This window comes from Solanum dulcamara, chromosome 3 (assembly GCF_947179165.1).
Source record: "Solanum dulcamara chromosome 3, daSolDulc1.2, whole genome shotgun sequence".
Taxonomy (NCBI): Eukaryota; Viridiplantae; Streptophyta; class Magnoliopsida; order Solanales; family Solanaceae; genus Solanum; species Solanum dulcamara.
Window position 1 is genome coordinate 24,995,606 of NC_077239.1, and position 19,128 is coordinate 25,014,733.

At 36.9% G+C, this 19,128-nt stretch overlaps 1 pseudogene; it reads left to right on the plus strand.

Moving 5' to 3' along the window:
• The first annotated feature begins 1,205 nt into the window (after nt 1-1,205).
• LOC129883882 (5S ribosomal RNA) lies at nt 1,206-1,325 on the plus strand (annotated as a pseudogene).
• The last annotated feature ends 17,803 nt before the right edge of the window (nt 1,326-19,128 follow it).

The following is a 19,128-nucleotide window of genomic DNA, read 5'->3' on the forward strand; positions in this document are numbered from 1 at the left end:
TCCAACTGCATAGGTGGTTTTGTTTGAAAGCAAATGAGATGATTTGTTAGCCTACTTGCACTAACCCGTATAGCACCCTACTCTTACAGAGTATAAAATAGTTTCATAATGACGTTGATAATTTGGGAACCATTAGCCTCGTATAGTCCTTCTCGACTCTTTTTAGGACTTTAACTGGCATTCGATCTTTTAGGTCCTTCTTCCCCTCCTTTTTTCTAATCCTTAGGGTTGGCTACCGAATACTATTGTAGTCCCCTCATATAATGGCTCTTGTAGTCGCTTTGTGCTTTGTCTAACATGATCTGGTATAATTCCGAAGGAAATTTGGCATATAAGCTCGTCATCCTGTAGTAACCAGTTAAATCTGTCAGTTTTACTTAGACCCTATCACAATTTCCCTTACCCCCGCTTGTAATCTTCTAGACACATTATCTTGTGTCATTCTTTACCTTTACAAGAATATGAGAGGGTACAAGAAGTATCCTAGCGTTATCTCGCTAGTCCTCATGTTTTACCCTTCCTTTTTCTCCCTTATCCTACATTCGAAGTTGGGGTAGATCTTTGGTCCACTCGTGGCCATGTCTTACTCCACCCGTAGCACTAATTCCATCTCGGTAATGTGGCTTAACCTATCTTTGTATCTCTCGATAGTTAATTGCAACTTGGGCTCCCTTGCCTAGGATAATAGCTGTGGGGACTCCGTAAGGTCCTACCACTTTTTACTCTACAATTTTACACCTTCTCGGCGGAGTAGGTAACCTTTGATCAAAGAAGCAGGGACTAATATCGTTAATCCACAAGTAATATTCCCTCCAAATTCATCTGGCGCTAGAGTGCGATGTGAGTCTTGTAGTCCTTATCATATTATGGAATTTTCGACCTTGGGTATTGCTTCCTGTCATTCGTAAATTACATCAACTGGTACCCTCACCTTTTGGGGTTTTGCTTTTTCGCCCTCAGAGTTGGCTGCCAAGTGGTGTCGAAATTCCCTCACCCACTGGCCCATATAGTCATTCTGTGGTTTTCCTCTTATTAACTGGTTCTATGTTGAAGAGCTGTGGCATTTGAGTGCGTCTTCAGTTAGAAGTTAGCTAATCCTTCTTTTCTTGATTAAATCCTTTTTACAATACCCTCAACGTAACATATAGTATTCCAGGAACATAATCTCATGTCGTTCCTCTACCGCTAGTTCCGATGTTTCCATCTCGCGTGATCATACCAGCACTAGCGCATTAAGTTCCATCAGAATTTCGAGGTTAAGCGTGCTGGGGCGAGAGTAATACTAGGATGGGTGACCTCTCTAGGAAGTCCTCGGATCGCACTTCATGATAATCCTTGCAATAAGGTGCGGGGAACATAACTTAGCTCCAGATTTACCTCAGCGTTGTCTCGCGAGTCTTTATGTTTTGCCTTGTCCTTTCCTCTGTTATCTTGCAACCCGTATCGGTGTAGGCCTTTAGTTCCACTATGAGCATGCCCGCTTTTTTTTGGTTATTTTGATTTAACTTCTCCTATTGTATTCCCCCCTTTCTGTACGCACCCATTCATTAGGGTGGGCTACTGAGTAGCGCTAAAGTTCATTCATATAGTGACCTTTGGAGCTGCTTTGAGTTTTGTCTATTATTAACTGGCATAGCTTTAAAGGAATTTGACATATAAGCTTTCCTATCCTCGATTCACTTCGGGTTCTTCTCATTTTCTACCATATGAGGCTTTCTATTCCTTTTTGTTTGGTTATTTATCTATCGCAACGTCATTTGCGACTAACTTTATAACCAACATTTTGGCTTTTGGTCTAGCATGCCGTTATTTTCCTTCGTAGGGTCTCTTGAGTTATTCGGTATTCTTCCATGGTTACACTCTTTTTGTTTTTGTACGCAGTCGCCTTCTAGTGTTCTCTTGTTCAGGGACTCATCAAAAACTTCTTAGCGCTGCCTTATATAGCATTCTGGCATCCGTTCAATTATTGATGGCTTCTGGTCCCTTCTAACTTGGTTTGGCAAGATATCTTATCGAAGTTTAGACGTCCGTTCCAAATATATTGCCCTATTAATTGCCTCCCCTTACTCTTTCCATTTTCCTATTAACTTCCCCCCTTTAGAGGGTGCCTATACCTTTAATTGCTTATGACTTGCTCTATATCTCTATATCCCATCTTAATTTTATCTAATCTCTTTCCCCAATCTACTTGATACCGCATCATGTCTCCGTTTATCTGCATATTTTATAATTTGACTATCCGCATACTGAGCCTTGGCTAAATTACGAAGCGACGAGAACCTTTCCATATTTAATGTGATGTCTTGTCTACTAATCGAAACTTGAATAATGTGACCCAAGGAACAACTCATCCAAGGCCACCTTCTACTTCTCCTTTTCCAAGAATTACTTCGCACCTGTAGTCGTTCCAATTCCAATTAGGCACTGCTAGTATTCTGACGATAACTATTTAAGGTTTTCTTGAAGTAGTAGCTTTATCCCAACCTATATCCTTTGCTTCTTGGGGCGAATAGAAGTTGCGCCATTTGTTCCTTAAGTTTGCCATCCTCGTCCCTTGAGGGTTCCACTATTTTTGGGGCGACGTGGTGTACACGAGTTATTTTTTTGTATTTTAAGCTCCATGCTCTTAGTGCATTCCCAACACAGGCTTTTAACTTAGTCAACGCATACTAAGTGCGCCTTACTAGTGGTCCCACTTTATCCCTGCATACTTGTATCACACTGTTCAATTCATACTTACATATCCCCCTTTTAATTTGTATTCACGTTCAGTTCCTAACATCTCTTTGAGGTGCTTCTATTAGAAGTTCTTTCCCCAATTAGTCAGTGGAAAATTATAACTATTATCGTAAACCATTTTTCAACCATTGTTGGAAGAAATCAGAACATCTTAAACATCACAGTACTTCCCTTTTAATACTTGCCCGACCTGGTCTCCTTCGGGGTTTATCCTCGAGTTATGAACAACCTATCTAATTTATAATTAGGAGTTAGGGTCTTGGTACTTTCAAAATGAGTGAAGCTCAATTACTGGACATCTTACCTTTCAACCTGAGCTTCTCTTTTTTTTTCTACAGCACAATTACGGCTGGAGATACTGTGGTCTAAATTGTACTTCTCAGACAGACTTTTATTTTTCCGAAATAAACTCCCCCAAGTAAAGAGGGTATCCTTTATCGACGACATGAAGAGTTTCTCTTACAGCTTTAATTTAGCATCCTATAGGTACCCGGTATCCATTTCCAAGATATGTTATAAACTATGTTTTATTCCCTTCTTCTTGTATTGAGAAAATTTCGGCAGAGTTTCCTCTACACTATCCCAAAACCTGCATGCAGAAAATACCAACAATGCCTCACAGGGCCAACATATATATATACATATCATATCACAGCCGCACAGGGATTTCAATGTCATCTCATATCGCAGCCACACAGGGCTTTCAACGTCAACAATAATATAAAAATACTGGACTTACCTCATATGTCCAACTTCAAACTGCATCTGTTGCACTTTCTGTCTACTTTCCTTTCAGGTTTCAACTTTACATTTCAATAGTACTTCAATACCTTACCCGATGGATATCTTCCGTCGCTTTACTTAACTTACCTGCATGCTTCGTAACTTTTCATATCGTTAATTACTTTCTTCTGTTGGTGTCGTCCTTCTGTTAAGATCCAAGGTTAGTATAAGGAATTTTCCTATGACTCGGATCTAAAGCACGATCTCAGATGTAGAAGAAAGGTAACATCCTAAATGTCTTGTAGCTTCCTGTTTATAGATGTGGCGCGCAAAACATCGATAATCAAGACTCCATTAGACACAGTCTACAGACACTCCAAGGACGAACTGCTCTGATACCACTTCTGTCACGACCCAACCCCATAAGCCGCAACTAAGGTCCGACCTGGACCCCCCGTATACATATCTATCAGTTGTGGTCACATTGAACTGTAAATAAAATAATATCATGTAACAAAGCCCCACTGAGCGATAACATTTTCATAAACATGTAGCCCTTTTTGTTTGTATCACAACATGATAGGGCACACAAGCCGACAAGGCTGCTATAACATAATAACATGTATCATATATCATGTAGACCCGACTGAATTAAACTGACATAGACAACCCACATACACATGTCTGCAGACCTCTAAAAATATAAATGACAACATATGGCGGGACAGGGCCCCCGCCGTACCCCCGAATGGATAAAACAATTTTATACATCAGTGGACAATATCAAAAACTAGGTCCTGATACAATGGAGCCTCTTCCAGCTGAGCTGCATGGAATCCTAAGCTGATGGACTCCCAAAACCTGTATCTATACCTGCAAGCATGAACGCAGCAACCCGAGAAAAGGGGTCAGTACAGCATATGTACCGAGTATGTAAAATGTAACATAATACACTGGAGGTATATTCAAAATAGAGAAGCAGGGGAACAAATTATAAAATCGAAGACATGTACCTGTACTCTATGAATCACAAAAGCATGTATGCTCAATTTATACAATATAGTCGTCCCTTTCAGGGACCTGGCAAATCACATTTGGAGGACCATCATAGGCCTAGTGCTATCACCACGCTTTTGCAATACATCATCATCATACATATATACATACATACCCGACCCTCTAATGAGGGCTCGGTGAACAATGCAGTAAGTTGTACATGATAACGGACCCGGCCCAGGACTCGGTAAAAGAAGTGTTACAGTATACACGAGTAAAGTAGTGATTAACTATATGCAATTTAAATCATTATCAGAGACCCGATAGAATAAGAAAGTTGAGCTTTTGTTTGAGGACCCGAGTAACGAAGTAGTCATCTCGATCGTCCTCTAAATGCCATTATGGGCTGTCTCAAAACTAATCTCGGGGACCCTAGACCTGTATTAATGTAGGTCCAAATCATTTATGGAATCAAAACACATAGTCTCGAATAGTCTTTACGACTCGGAGCTTGTACATTTGGTACCTCTTTAACGTATAGAAGTTTCCAGGAAAATAGTTCAACTACTATCAGAGTTCGATATTCAAAAGTAAACAGGAGATGCTAAGAATGGAATTAACCCGTAGCGCAGATCATATTCAACTTACAACTAAGACAAGGACATGCCCAAAAAAAGAAAGAAAATAAGCTCTATATAGTGTGTACTTTCCCTCAGGTGATCTGCATATACATATTTCGTACCTAGCCCATCATGGGGCTCGGTGAACCACTATGGCATCGTAATCTCATTTTTGTATCAAATACATCTCAATGAAAAGGAGAGATAGTTTCTCCCACACTACATTCTAACACATAGAAGCCCTACTAGGCAATACTTAATCTTCACAAGAACTCTAATACTGAACAGTGGATAGGGGTTATGAGGCGTACTTGGAATTCTAGGAATAGAATTATCCCCACACTTCATATACAATTCACTTAAGGCTAAACATTTCCAATAGGAAAGAAAGATAGTTGTACGCACTTATACCAAAAACATGCCAAAAGAAAGTTCTACATTCCTCTTGTGAGTTACTCTTTATCCCATTCGCCTCGTCGTCCTTTGAACCTATTCAACATGAAATTAATACGAATATCAACCACTCTTAGCTTTCCAACATCTTAGGTTGCACCTTAGCATTCCTGGAATCTATTTCCTTGTCCGTCTCTTCGACTAGTTCCTTAATTAGGTAAGGCGTTAACGAAAATTGGGCAGCACCTCCACTATAATGTGTCCTATCCGAATTTCCAATCACACCCTAAATAACTATAGACAACCAAAAACAACAACCTGCAACATATATACAAGCAATTCACACTAACATTACACAATACAAACCGCAAACAACTCACTCAAAACTATCAAAACGTGAATTCTGGACAGCTCACTGTTTTACCTTGTCACTTTATTTCGAAGGGGTAATTGAGGGAAAAAGGATTTACGTCCTCCATTAAAGTTATATACATGCGTCTTAGGGTCGCATACAATTTCGAATCACCCCTACATCAATTCTGTACAAAATTATACGCCCAAAACACCAACAACAGTCCGTGTAAATTTTCCAAAACCAAAATCTGGGCAGTACCTCCTCTACACTACATCACCCTTTTTCGAGAAGATAAAAGCAAAAATGGATTTTAAAGTCTAATTGAAAGTTATATACCTATGAAATACCTTTCCAAAATATATTGAATCACCCAAAACGAATCTGTACACAAGAAGTTATACCAATATTACTAACAACTATCCCTTCCAAAAATGGGTTTGTTAACTAGTTTTTAACGTTTTCCCTCTTTGTTCTTTCAACTTTCTCTCAAGTTCCAAGCTGAAGAATTAATTCCGTAGACATCGTAAGATACATATATACACCTCCACGTGGTTGAGAAACACTGTAGATAATTAATTCACGGAGGAAAATTGGAAAACTCACCTTTAATCTTCTAAACCCATGGCTGCCTTTCTCACATTTCTCTCTTATTTTGGTTGCTGGAGTTTCAGCCTTCAAATGGAATAAGGATGTCTTAATAATCATCCAAATACACATATATACCCCTCTTTAGAAGGTGCCACATGGCAGCCCCTTAGGGGTGACATGTGGCAGCCCCCTAGGATGCCACCTAGGCTCATGCGGCCTATCACACACCACCATGTGGCAGTGGGGTCCACCCCACCAAGCAGGTAGGTGAGTCACCTGCTTGCTTGTCACCTTCTTGCTTGAGGTGCTTTCTTGTCACCTGCTTGGTTCACTTTCATAAGTTCAGAAACTAGTTTTTGCTCCCTCTCGTAGGCTCGTCACCTCACCTTATTTTAAGAGCCTATGTAATCCATGCTACGCAGGTTTGGTATGTCCTCCAGTAGCTCAAGTATATAAGACTTTTACATTAATATCTTACATAGGTAAATCGAGTCCTAAGATTCATTACTTGGCCTCCAATTCCTTCTGGATTCTTACGACTCTATTTCCAACTGTCCCTACTATGGGGTATCATATTTTCCCTTTCTTAGAATCGTTTGATAGTGTCGTAGGTTATCCGGATTACATGTTAACTTCTAAGGAACTTTAAGAGACATTCTGAGTTTAAAAGTGTGGGGTGTAATAGTAAACTCTTATGGCCAGTGCCAATATGATCTTAATGAGGTGCGGGGCATTACATCTAATATTTGTTGGACTTCTCTCTTCTGGGCGTATTCCACATGGACACCATAAAGATAGTTTCTCAAAATCTTTAAAGAAAACACAATTGCCGCTAGATCCTAATCATGAGTTGTATAATTCCTTTCATGTCCCTTAAGTTTCCTAGAAGCATAGACTTTCACCTTGAGACATCACAATACACAATAAAACCATCAGACCCTTCTAATAGAGTTAAAATAGAAGTGGTAGTACCATGATCTTTCATCTCTTGGAAACTCTTCTCACAAGCTTCTGACCATTGGAACTTCACTTTCTTTTAAGTCAACTTATTCAAAGGTGACGATATCAATGAAAACCCTTTCAAAAACCTTTTTATAATATCCATCTAGGCCCAAGAAACTTCTAATATTTGATTGATATAATGGTCTATGCTAATTCCTAACCCCCTCAATTTTATTTGGATCAACCATAATCTCTTCACCTGACACAATGTGTCCAAGAAAAGCAACCTCCCTTAGCCAAAACACACACTTATTGAATTTTAAAAATAATTGCTTGTCCCTTAGAGTTTGCAATACAATCCTCAAAGGATTGGCATGTTCCTCCTCATTCCGAGAGTAAACCAAAACGTCATCAATGAACACAATTACAAACATGTCCAAACATTGTTTGAACTTCCTATTCATCAAATCCATGAATGAAGCGGGGGCATTGATCAATCCAAATGACATAACCAGGAACTTATAATGTCCATACCTTATTCAAAATATCGTCTTGGAGATGTCACACTCACTCACCCTTAGTTGGTGATAACGGATCGGAGATCAATCTTAGAAAAATAACTTGCCACTTGTAATTGGTTGAACAAATCATCTATCCTCAAAATTGAGTATTTGTTATTGATGGTTACTTTGTTCAATTGCCGGTAGTTAATAAATATATGAAGCGAACTATCTTTTTATCTAACAAAAAAAATGGGAGCCCTCTATAGGGATATACTTGGTCTAATGAAACCTTTGTCTAACAAATCTTTCAATTGATCCTTTAACTCTTTTAGTTCCTCCAGAGCCATTCGGTAAGGAGAAATAGAAATAAGTTGAGTACCCAAAAGAAGGTATATGCCAAAGTCAATTTTTATTTCGGGAGGAACACCGGGTAGATCATAGAGAAACACATCCAAAAACTCATTAACAATAGGAACCGACTCTGTGAGTAGGGGCCTCGAAATTTGTATCCCTAACCCTCACAAAATGGTAGATGCAACCTTTAAAAATCATTTTCCGAACTTTAAGGAACGATATGAATTGACCCTTAAACATAGAATTACTACCCTTCCATTCTAGGATGGGCTCATTTGGAAATGAAAACTTAACCACCCGGGTTCTAAAATCAATAGAAGCATAGCATGCACATAACCAATCTGTTCCAAGGCTAAAATCAAAACTGGTCATATCAAGCTCAGCTAGATCACATAGAATAACTTTATGGAAAACCAAAACCGAACAATTTTTATAGACTCTTTTAGTCAAAACCGACTCACATACGGGAATATAAATGGAAAAAGGATCTAACAATAATTTGGGGCTTACATCAAATCTTATGTCCACATAAGGAGTAATAAAAGACAAATTTTCACCCCGATCAAGTAAAGCATAAACATCATAGTGAAAGACCTATACCATACCGGTGACAACATCGAGAGGCTCATCCACCTATTGCCTACCATGAAAAGCATAAAACTAATTGTCGCATTGACTACCCTTTGGTTGTGCTTGAGCACTGTGTTGCACTTGACCTCCATGAGCAACTTGGCCTTTAGGATGACCATCTTTAAACCTACCCTTCTTATCATGATGACCCGGCTTGACACATCGATAGCACACATTCAAACCTACTATACATTCTCCCTTGTGATGCTTTCCACACTTCTTGCATGTGGTGGTCACTTGGCCAATTAGGTCACCTCCTTGAGGCTTAGGGTTGGGCACCCTATCTTTGTCAAATCTTAGTATAGTAGCATTAGAAGAACCTTGACCATAATACCTTCGGCGAAAATAAGGACGCTTTCCACTTTTGGACCTAACATAACAGGAATCACAACCATTAGTCCTTGCCCTTTTTGACTCCCTAGTTTTCTTCCTTAGCTTCTTACCCATTATTTGCTCTGTATGGGTCATAAGTCTAGAGATGTCCATTTCTTGAATCAACATGGCTATTGTACATTTCTTAGAAACCAAATCCAACACACCCGATATGAACTTGCTCATACGACCTCTTGGGTCTGTAACCATGAATAGAGCATATTTTTGACAATTGGGAAAATTTAAGGGCATACTCCCTCACACTCATACCACCTTGCTTAATATTGATGAACTCTTGTATTTTTGCCTTTCTCAACTCCAATGGAAAAAACCGATCAAGAAATACTCCTTTGAATTCTTCCCATGTCACGGGATCTGCCTTTCCAAGCCTCTCACTATTTCATTGATCAAACCAAATTCTAGCCACACCTTTAAATTCATAAGTAGCCGACTCCACCCTCTCAACCAAGCTAATCTCCACAATCTTGTGAATGCTATCAACAAACCCTTGTGGATCCTCTTCCACCTTAGAACCCCAAACTCTGAAGAATTCATCCTCATGAAGTCACGAACCATTGTTGCTATCGTACCCACACTTGGGTTCATGGGAGAAACCACCTCACGATTGGCGTATGCCGTTACATCTTGAGAAAGTACTTGAAAGGCAGCTCGGAACTTGGCATGTGTCACTTGGTCATTCAAGGGGTCATCCTAAGCTTGTTTCCGCTCTTCTACCATATTTCTTCGAGTGGGATATCTTCGTGGAGGAATTTTCTAAAAATCATAAAGAACAAGAGTTAGAGGAAAAGACTTAAACTACTACTCTACAATACGACATAGATCATAAAAGAAGTGAGAGTTTTCCTAGGATGCTTCATCGCCTCCTATTCAAAGGTTTGGCGTACTTCATACCGATGAACAAAAATCTACTCGATGTGGCATTTTATACTCTCTAAGATACTCCTAAAACTTGTGCTCTGATATCAAGTTTGTCATGACCCGAGCCTAGGTCCGAGACGTGATAGGGCGATCGGGAACTCAAAGGATCTCAGCTAAGCCATCTTCACATACATCGCATATGTAAGTTTAAAAAGGACATAATAAGATAAGTGGAAGAATCAACTAAACATAGAATCAAAGAAAATTAAACTCAATCTCAACGTCCAAAATGGGCTACATCAAATTACAATGTTTAAACATGCCTCTATACTAGATTTGATGGGGGCTTACGACAAGCTCCTATCTCACCTGAATCATAGAAGAAAGTAAAGCAACATATGAAAGAAATTCCCATCCTCGATGAATGAGGACTGACCAACAACAACTCAAGAGTGCTAAGTCAACTCTAGCCACGAATGTAAGGAGCGTGAGTATTGTCCATCCCTACATTATGAGACAATGTAGGAATACTATGTTTTATTACATAGAAGGTACTAAGTATGTGAAATATGCATGAACAAGAAATAGAACATGTGCAGTGTGGCATAGGATGCATGACCAATCATATTGAATATGAATAAAGTTTAAAAGCATTTGAAATCACATAAAGGCTTATGGTCAATACATCATAAAACTTCATAGTAAAACGTACATCTTTGCATATAACTTGGGTAGAATAAGACCTTAAACCAGCACCTTAAGACCATGCAAACTATGACATGAAATCTGATGTAACTCCTACATCGAATGTAACTCCTACATCGAGAAGAGAGAGGCTACTTGCCAAGGTAGACTCCATAAGAACAATTTTAACTTTGTGAGATATATGTGGATCCACTCGTTAGGCCATGAAGGCAACTTATAAAGGCATGTAGTTTGGGACTTTAGCTTGCTACTAGGATTCCCTTGGATAACTAACTACGATACCAGAATTAACCCCACCTAGAATTCTTCTTGGTTCATAGTCAATATACTAATGGAATTCATTAAAATATAGAAACATCATCATTAACTTCATCATGGAAATATCCATAAGAGTAGCTCATTTACTTTAGTGATTCACAAAAATTCATAATTTTGGTGAGAGTTTTCCTTCACCATCTAAACACGATTGTATGAGAATTGTACTTATCATACCATTATAACTTTCTTGGATCATTATTGATTATCATTACAACTTTCAAAATTCCATCATAAATCTCAATTTCATTCATAAAAACTTTTCTTTGAAATTCATAGAAATTTATAATCAAAATTCAAGAAATTCATCTCTAAACTTCATAATCATAATTGATATAGCTTAATACATGATCATTCATAGTTCAACTTGAAATCATGTAATTGTTGTAAAAATATGCTTAGAGTAATTATTGATTACAATTAAAAATAAAATTAAAACAGCCCAATGTCATTCATCAAAACTAGGATTAGAACCCATTGAAATTTAAGGAGCTCTTTGAAGAAAATATTGGGACTCCATGGGTGGAAGAAATCCATGGATAAATCCCTACTTACCTTGGTGAATCAACTCAAAAATTGAAGAGGAAACTGATTCCTCTTGAAACCCTAGCGTGGAATTAGGAGGAGAACCTTGAAAGAATTCCTTAGTCTTGCCTTAGAGAAATTTTTGAAAAATAATTTAGAATAGGAGGGAAATTTAAAGTAGTGGATGTTTATAGGCTTTGAACTTGTCCATAATAGTGTCTATATACATTGAATGAAACTTGGGGAAATGAAAATATTTTCCTTTATTAAATCTGGATTTTAGACCTTAGAATAGGACTCTACGATTCATACAATGATTGATGAGTCGTAGAAATGACTCATCTTGTAGGTCCCTAAAAACTTTGAGATTTAAGGTTTTATAAGTATGCATACAACTCGTGTTTATGAGTCTTGTTTTCTTTATGACTCTAAAATTCCCTCGTTCTACAGATCTGAAATCCTGCACTTTTTCCTTAGTCTTTGAAGTTTTGTTACAAATCTTTCTTACGACTTGTCAATGGGACTATGACTTTCCTGTTGAGTCGTAAGTACCTCATCTAAATATGGTCCTGAAAAGCTCAAGAACTCACTCTATGATGCGTAGGATTGACTACGAGTCATCTAAGGAGTCGTATACTCAAAGACACTCATATTTTAAAGAAATTTTCTTTTTTTCCAATTTTCCAACTTCCGGGGTCTTACAGTAGTACCCTCTCATAAAAAGACCCAAACCTTAGAAAAAAAATTTGTTTCATTGGTTCCTTTCTACGAGGCCTTTCTACGGTCTGTAAGACTTTCTACTACTTATAGGTCAGTTCGTGGGAACTGGCACTATATCACTTTTTCTGTGATTTTCTTCTGTCCGACTTTCCAACTTCTGAGGTCTTACAAAAATACTTCAAAGTTAGTAATAGCTTCATGCTTATGAGATAAGAAAAAAGCTTATGTAAAATATGAATAGTAGTTAATAATCACAAACACATATCTTTTACCACCAATGTATGTGGTCATTGTGGGTCCAAATAGATCGATATGCAGAATTTGGAGTGGTTTGGATGTGCTAACAATATCTTCGACTTTAAAAGATGTTTGAGTCTGTTACCAAGTTTACAAGCATCAAAGATGCGGTCCTTTTCAAATTTCAGTTTAGGCAGGCCGAGAACCAATTATAATCTTAACAGTTTTTTTAGGGCATGTATGCTTGCATGACCAAGCTTTTTATGCCATAGCTAGGGATCACAGAATATTGTAGTGATATATTTAACAGTTAGCAGATCCACATTGTTCAATACATAGATATTCTCAACTTGAACTTTGATGATAGTAATATTCTTTGCTGGGTTGCTAATTGTCACGGTCCGAACTAGGGCCAAGCCATGACACGGCAATCGAAATTTTGAAGGTCCCCAACCAAGCCTCTTGACATATTGGAAGCATGCATAAGGTAAAGTAAATAGGAAATGACATAAGACAATCTCAATAGATGACAACATAGACTCTACATAATTTGTCCAATGATGCCTCTACTAATAAAGATGGGCGGGGGCTAATACATTTGCCTATCTCACCTTCCTATCAAAGTAATGAATGTCTTTAGAAAGGAAAAAACTCATAATTCATCCTCGATAAGATAAAAACTCACCAATCTTCATAGGATAGAAACTCAACTATCCACATGAGAAAGGATGAATATGATATTCGACACCTACATTATGATATAATGTAGGCAATAATGTATGCATTAGTGTGTTTGAATATACTCAGTATGCGGGTATTCCATGCAATGTAAAGTATAAGATGCAATGATCAAAATAATAAACATGATATAGAAGAGGATAAGTAAGGTCATGAGAGAAACCGTAATGATCAAAGAATTAAAATACATAATTGAGGTCATCAAGAACATAAAAGAGAGTATACATATGTGGGAGATAACTGTAACCGGCATTAAGACCATGCGAGCTATAACATAAAATCTGATGATCTCCACATATAGAAGAGAGGAGACTACTTGCCAAGGTAGACTCCGTCCAATCATTATTATCATTAAGTTCTATATGTGGATCCACTAGCTAGGCCATAAAGACAACCTACGATGGCGACATAGTTTAAGGGGCTAGAGGTTGCAACTAAGGCTTAGGTCAAGCCCCCACCTCAAATTCCTCTAGGTGCTAAGTATATCAACCCACGAAATACATATCATAATCATAATCATAGTAATATATTATACTTGCATAAATTATAGCTTTTCATAATCATACTTCATAACATGTTTATAGGAATATCTTATTAAGGACCTTAAGTCACCCATAAAGGATCTTAAGTCGCCTTTTTCATTAAGTTCATCATCATATAATGTGGGTGCATGCCTTCCATCATTACTCATTCTTTTCATATAACATCATTAGAGTCTTAGGTCACCTTCCTCATTAAGGATCCTAAGTCACTCTTTTTCAGAAACTTGCATGCAACTCATGTTTAGAATATACTTGATATTATGCTTGAATAGTAATACTTGAAAGAAATATCATGTGGTTAATTATAATTCATGATTAGTTGGAAGGTTAAATTATAAATAAAATGTAATCCATACACTTGAAAGAGTAGTTGATGAGAGGTAAGGATCAAATACATAAAAGGGGTAGTGTAGGAAAGAATCAGGGTAGTGGTGCACTATTGATGCGCCATCCCAGGCCTGAAACTTCAGAGATTAGGGCATGGTGCACTACTGGCGTGCCACCCTATCCCCTAAACTTCAGAGGGATTGCTCTAGCACATTGGTGGCGTGCCGCCGCAGTGTCTCCCCGATGAATTTCTAGATGTTTCATCATTTTTCAAGGGTATTCATCCCCCATAATGAGATCCTATGCCCTAAATAACAATACAATATTTATATATGTAAAATCTACCAATTTCTATACAATTATCATCAAATTATGATAGAATAGATTAGAGATACAAAATACACCATAGTTCATGAAATAGATTTGGAATCTAGAAGACCCATGAAGTATAGTCTTGAAAATTGGTGAATTAAGAAGGAATTCATTGAACTTCATGGGCTATAGGTACCCATGGATAAAAACCCACATACCTTGAGTAAATTGGTTAGGAAAATTGAAGATCAATGATGATTTTGAGAGGATCCTAGCTTGATCTTCAACGGAGGTCTGGAGATCCTTGTTGTACAAAAAAGATTTTAGTAGTAGAAGGATTGGGAGAGAATGAGAAAATTTGGGGTCTTGGGAATTATATAGATTAGGAATGTAGTTCAAAAATTGTCTAGATTCATTCCCTATTAAAAATAGAGGAAAAGTCCATAATACCCTTAATGAATATATTAATACATACACACATATATACACTTGGGAAACCTCTTTTTCTTCCATTTTATTTTATTACTTTCAAAAATATACTTGACCCAACAATAAACCCACCGAGGTCATTTACACACTATAATGCCTTCAAATGCTCGGGATATTACACTAATGATTCATTTTACTGCATTGAAGCGAACATCAAATTTGTATCACATAGTTGACTGATGCTTAATAGATTATGTTTTAATCCGTCATCTAGATATACTTCAACTTTGTCACATGAAGGACTTATTATTATTGATCCAACTTTGTGACTTCTCCTTTCGCATCGTCTCTGAATCTTACATATCCTCTATCAATCTTTTTCACATTATTGAAATTTTCTTTCATTCCAATCATGTACCTAAAATATCCACTACCATTTATCCACATTCCTTTTTTGTAGGTCTTCTTTGCATTTTTTTTACAAAATAGATAATTTAGTTTCTTTTAAGTACCCAAGTCGTCTTGGGTCCTTGATGGTTAGGGTTACATCTTTCAGTCTCCAAATCCATTTACCAAAAGAGTATATTTTGCAGTTAAAAGATTTGAGACAAATTTTTCTACAAGTAAAACAACTGTGTTTGAAAGATGATTTTGCACAGTGAAAAAAATGAGTTTTGAGACATGATTTGAAAGGATTTACTAGGTCAGACTAAGTTGTGACTTGGTGACTTCTTAGAGCTATTTAGTTGCATCTTGATTTCACCAAGTTCTTCTAGGAGTAAGTCGACTTTAATTTGACTTATTTCCAAAAGAATTTACCAATCTTTCTTTTCTTTAGCCAGTTTATTAGATCCATCAATAACTTTTTGAAGTTCGTCAATGACCATGTCTAAAGAATTTTGTAGATTTATGTCACTTTGACCATTAGGCCTTCTTACCTCTCTTGTTTCACCTATTGACATGAAACATATGTTTGTGGTCTCTGCGGGATCCTCTTCTAATGCGTCTTCATCACTCCATGCTCCAAGAGATTTTGGATTTCTATTTTTCCTGAAGTTTCTCTTTTTGAGTTCAGGATAATTTTGCCTGATGTGCTAGGTTTGCCACAGTAATAATATCTATCACCATTTCTTTGGTAATTACTATTTCTTGAATCTTTCTAGGGTCTTTGACTCCTCTATCTTAGCATTTGTCTCTCACCATGATTTATGAGAATTATTTCTTCACTTTTGGATTCATCTATTTCTTTTCTCTTCTTCTTGAATTTCTGTACTGAAGGCAACAATCTTCTTTTTCTCATCCTTATTTTATCTGTTGCTATGATATTGTTCATATGCCATAAGATTCTCACTAAGATTATCATAGGTCATTTTGTGTAGACCTCTCATCTTCAAGGATTGGTCTCTTGGTTTCCTAAGATTTTGAAAGACTTCTGAGAAGTTTTCCTAACTTGTAAACCATTTGAGTAGGCCATTCCAAGAGATTTGAGTTCCCAAACAATCTAATGAATCTTGAAAATATATTTTCCACATTTTCATCATCTTCTATTTTGAACAATTCATATTCATTTTCTAGCAAGCTGATTTGGGCTTCCTTTACTTTGTTGGTTCCTTCATATGTGACTTTAGTTTTGTCCCACATTTCTTTTGCAGTTTCGCATGTTGAGATCTTATCATACTCTACTCTGTTAACTGCATAATATAACAAACTTATAGCTCTAGCATTAGTTTGGATTATCTCTTGTTGTTCTTTGGTTTTGAAGGATTTTAGATTAATTATCTTTTAAGCAGATTCATTTCTAGTAATGTCGGAAATGGGTTTTGGTTCTTTCTTGATCACAATCCATTCCTTAAATCATTAGATTGAACAAAGATTTTGAACTTGTCTTTCTAATTAGAATATTGCTAACCGTTGAAGTAGGAAGGTCGATTTGAAGAGTGACCATCCTGAAGAATTGAACCAAGAATTTAATAGTTAGCCATGGATCTATTCTTACATGTGGTGAAACACTTTAGAAGTTGAGACCTACTCTGAGACCAATTGAAAGTCAAAGAGAAGGGGTGAATTGAAAATTTCTTCTGAATTGAATGGTCAATGATGAGAGTTGACTGACCTGCAGATTAGTATCACAAGTAATAGATAGTATGAAAATTGAAAGTAAAAGATATGGAGTTTTTATACTAGTTCGGTTCATTGATGTGATACATAATCCAGTCCCCTCGGATTACATGGGTTTCCTTTAGAACTTTGAGTGAACCATGGGAGTACACTATTTTTGGAATTTTAGGACCTATCTGAAGTGCGAATCAGATTCCTTGATGTTACACAATCTCTTTCACTATAACCTATGCTAAAGATATTTCTTTCTCTTTTCAGTTACAAATGTAGACTCGAATAAATTCAAAGCTTTTTGAAAGATGAAAGAAAACAAGAGTACAAGTTCAAGTGAAGTGTATTTTTCTAGTTTGATGAAGAGAACTTTTTATATACGACTTTTTTGAGGTAGTCGTTAGCTCTAATAGGAAAAACCAAGGAATTTTCATTCAAGTAAGAATTTGTAATATTTCCTTGATTGAGTGTACACATCCATATCAGATATGTCTGTGTAATCTTCTTTTTCTTCATGATATCTTTTTTCTTCTTGCCTTGTACAGAGTGTTGACGTGATTGAGTAAGTCTCTGTAATCTTCTCTTTCATATATGTGTATATCAGTTCCCAGATTTCATGATCCCTTTTCTTGATTTTGACTCTTGATTGCAAATTGCTCGATTTCCTCTGGAATGATATTCTTTCCGCATTTACTTCCTTTCCTTTTTGATTATAGTAAATCAATCTTTATTGTATAGTTGATCCCTTGTGAGTTGTTGTTACCTTGATTTTTCTTGCAATAAAAAATCATTATTCAAAACATCCTAAATGCTAACATAAAGTTCTTAAACTAGCTTTGAAAAAGATGCTCGAAACCCTAGCTTTTCTCCTCTTGAATATTTCTCTAAGACTAGAAAAATAAATTGAGAGTAATGAGGTTGAAATCTAATTCTTATAACCTTAATTAGGTGCAAAAGTCATTGGGGTTTAGGATTAAAAATAATGGAAAATACAAAATTAACCCTCATTAAAATCTGACAAAGTCATCTACGGGGGCCATCTATAATCCGTAGAAGCCAACCGTAAAAACTTTGTTGGAATATGGGGTTCAGGACTTTATTCTACATGCCCAAATTATGGCCATAGATGTTTCTACGACCCTTAGTTAGATAAGCAAGAATTGCAACATTTTTCAAGAGTGAATAGTATGGGTCGTTCACCCGAACTATGACCCATAGATCAGGTTTGTAGAAATTTGTTCTGATAGTCTCTAATAAAACAGTTATAACATTTTATTCTGAATTTCAAATGAGGAAAACTTGGTGGCATTGAAAAGAAGACTCGTAGAAATTTAAGTTGATAGGTCATAGGACACCTAATTCATTATATTATGAGAGATAAGATCTTTTGAACTTTACTCTTGCATGAACTAATTTGAAAATTTAGCCAGTAGGAAGGTTTTGAACTCGACTAAGTAGTAGAGGTCTATTATAACACTAAACCACTTCCAATATACTTTTCGCATATAGGAATGAACCTTAACACATAAATACATGTAAGATATCACTTGGTGCAAGATTATATACTTACGAAGAAGATTCAGATTCTAAGAATAGAATTCAGGACCCTACTCCTTTTAGTGGCATAGCTGACCAAGGTGAGATTCCGAGAGAAGGGTTGATAGTGGCGTAGCTATTTCCATGTAAGATTTTGTGATATGCTAGTATTCTGTACAGCTGATCTAATGTCAGATTTTGGGAGCTGCTAGGTTTTTGTATAGTCATTTCAATATAAGATTCTAGAACTGACTTGGTTTCTAAGGCTTTTTGATGTTAGATTCTCGGAAGAACTAGGCATTTTGATGTAAGATTCTAGGTGTGCTAGGTTCCGACAAGGCTTTCTGATGTAAGATTTTGGGAAGAACTAGCTATTCTGATGTAAGATTCCAAGAGATGCTAGGGTACATGGTGTTATCCCGATGTCACATTCTGGGAGGTTCGATGCTTGAGTCTTGATTGGTGCTCCGTGGTTTTCTTCTTGTTTTTCCTTACTAATATTCGTGTTTCTGTGTACTTGTCGAACTTATGGGGTTCAA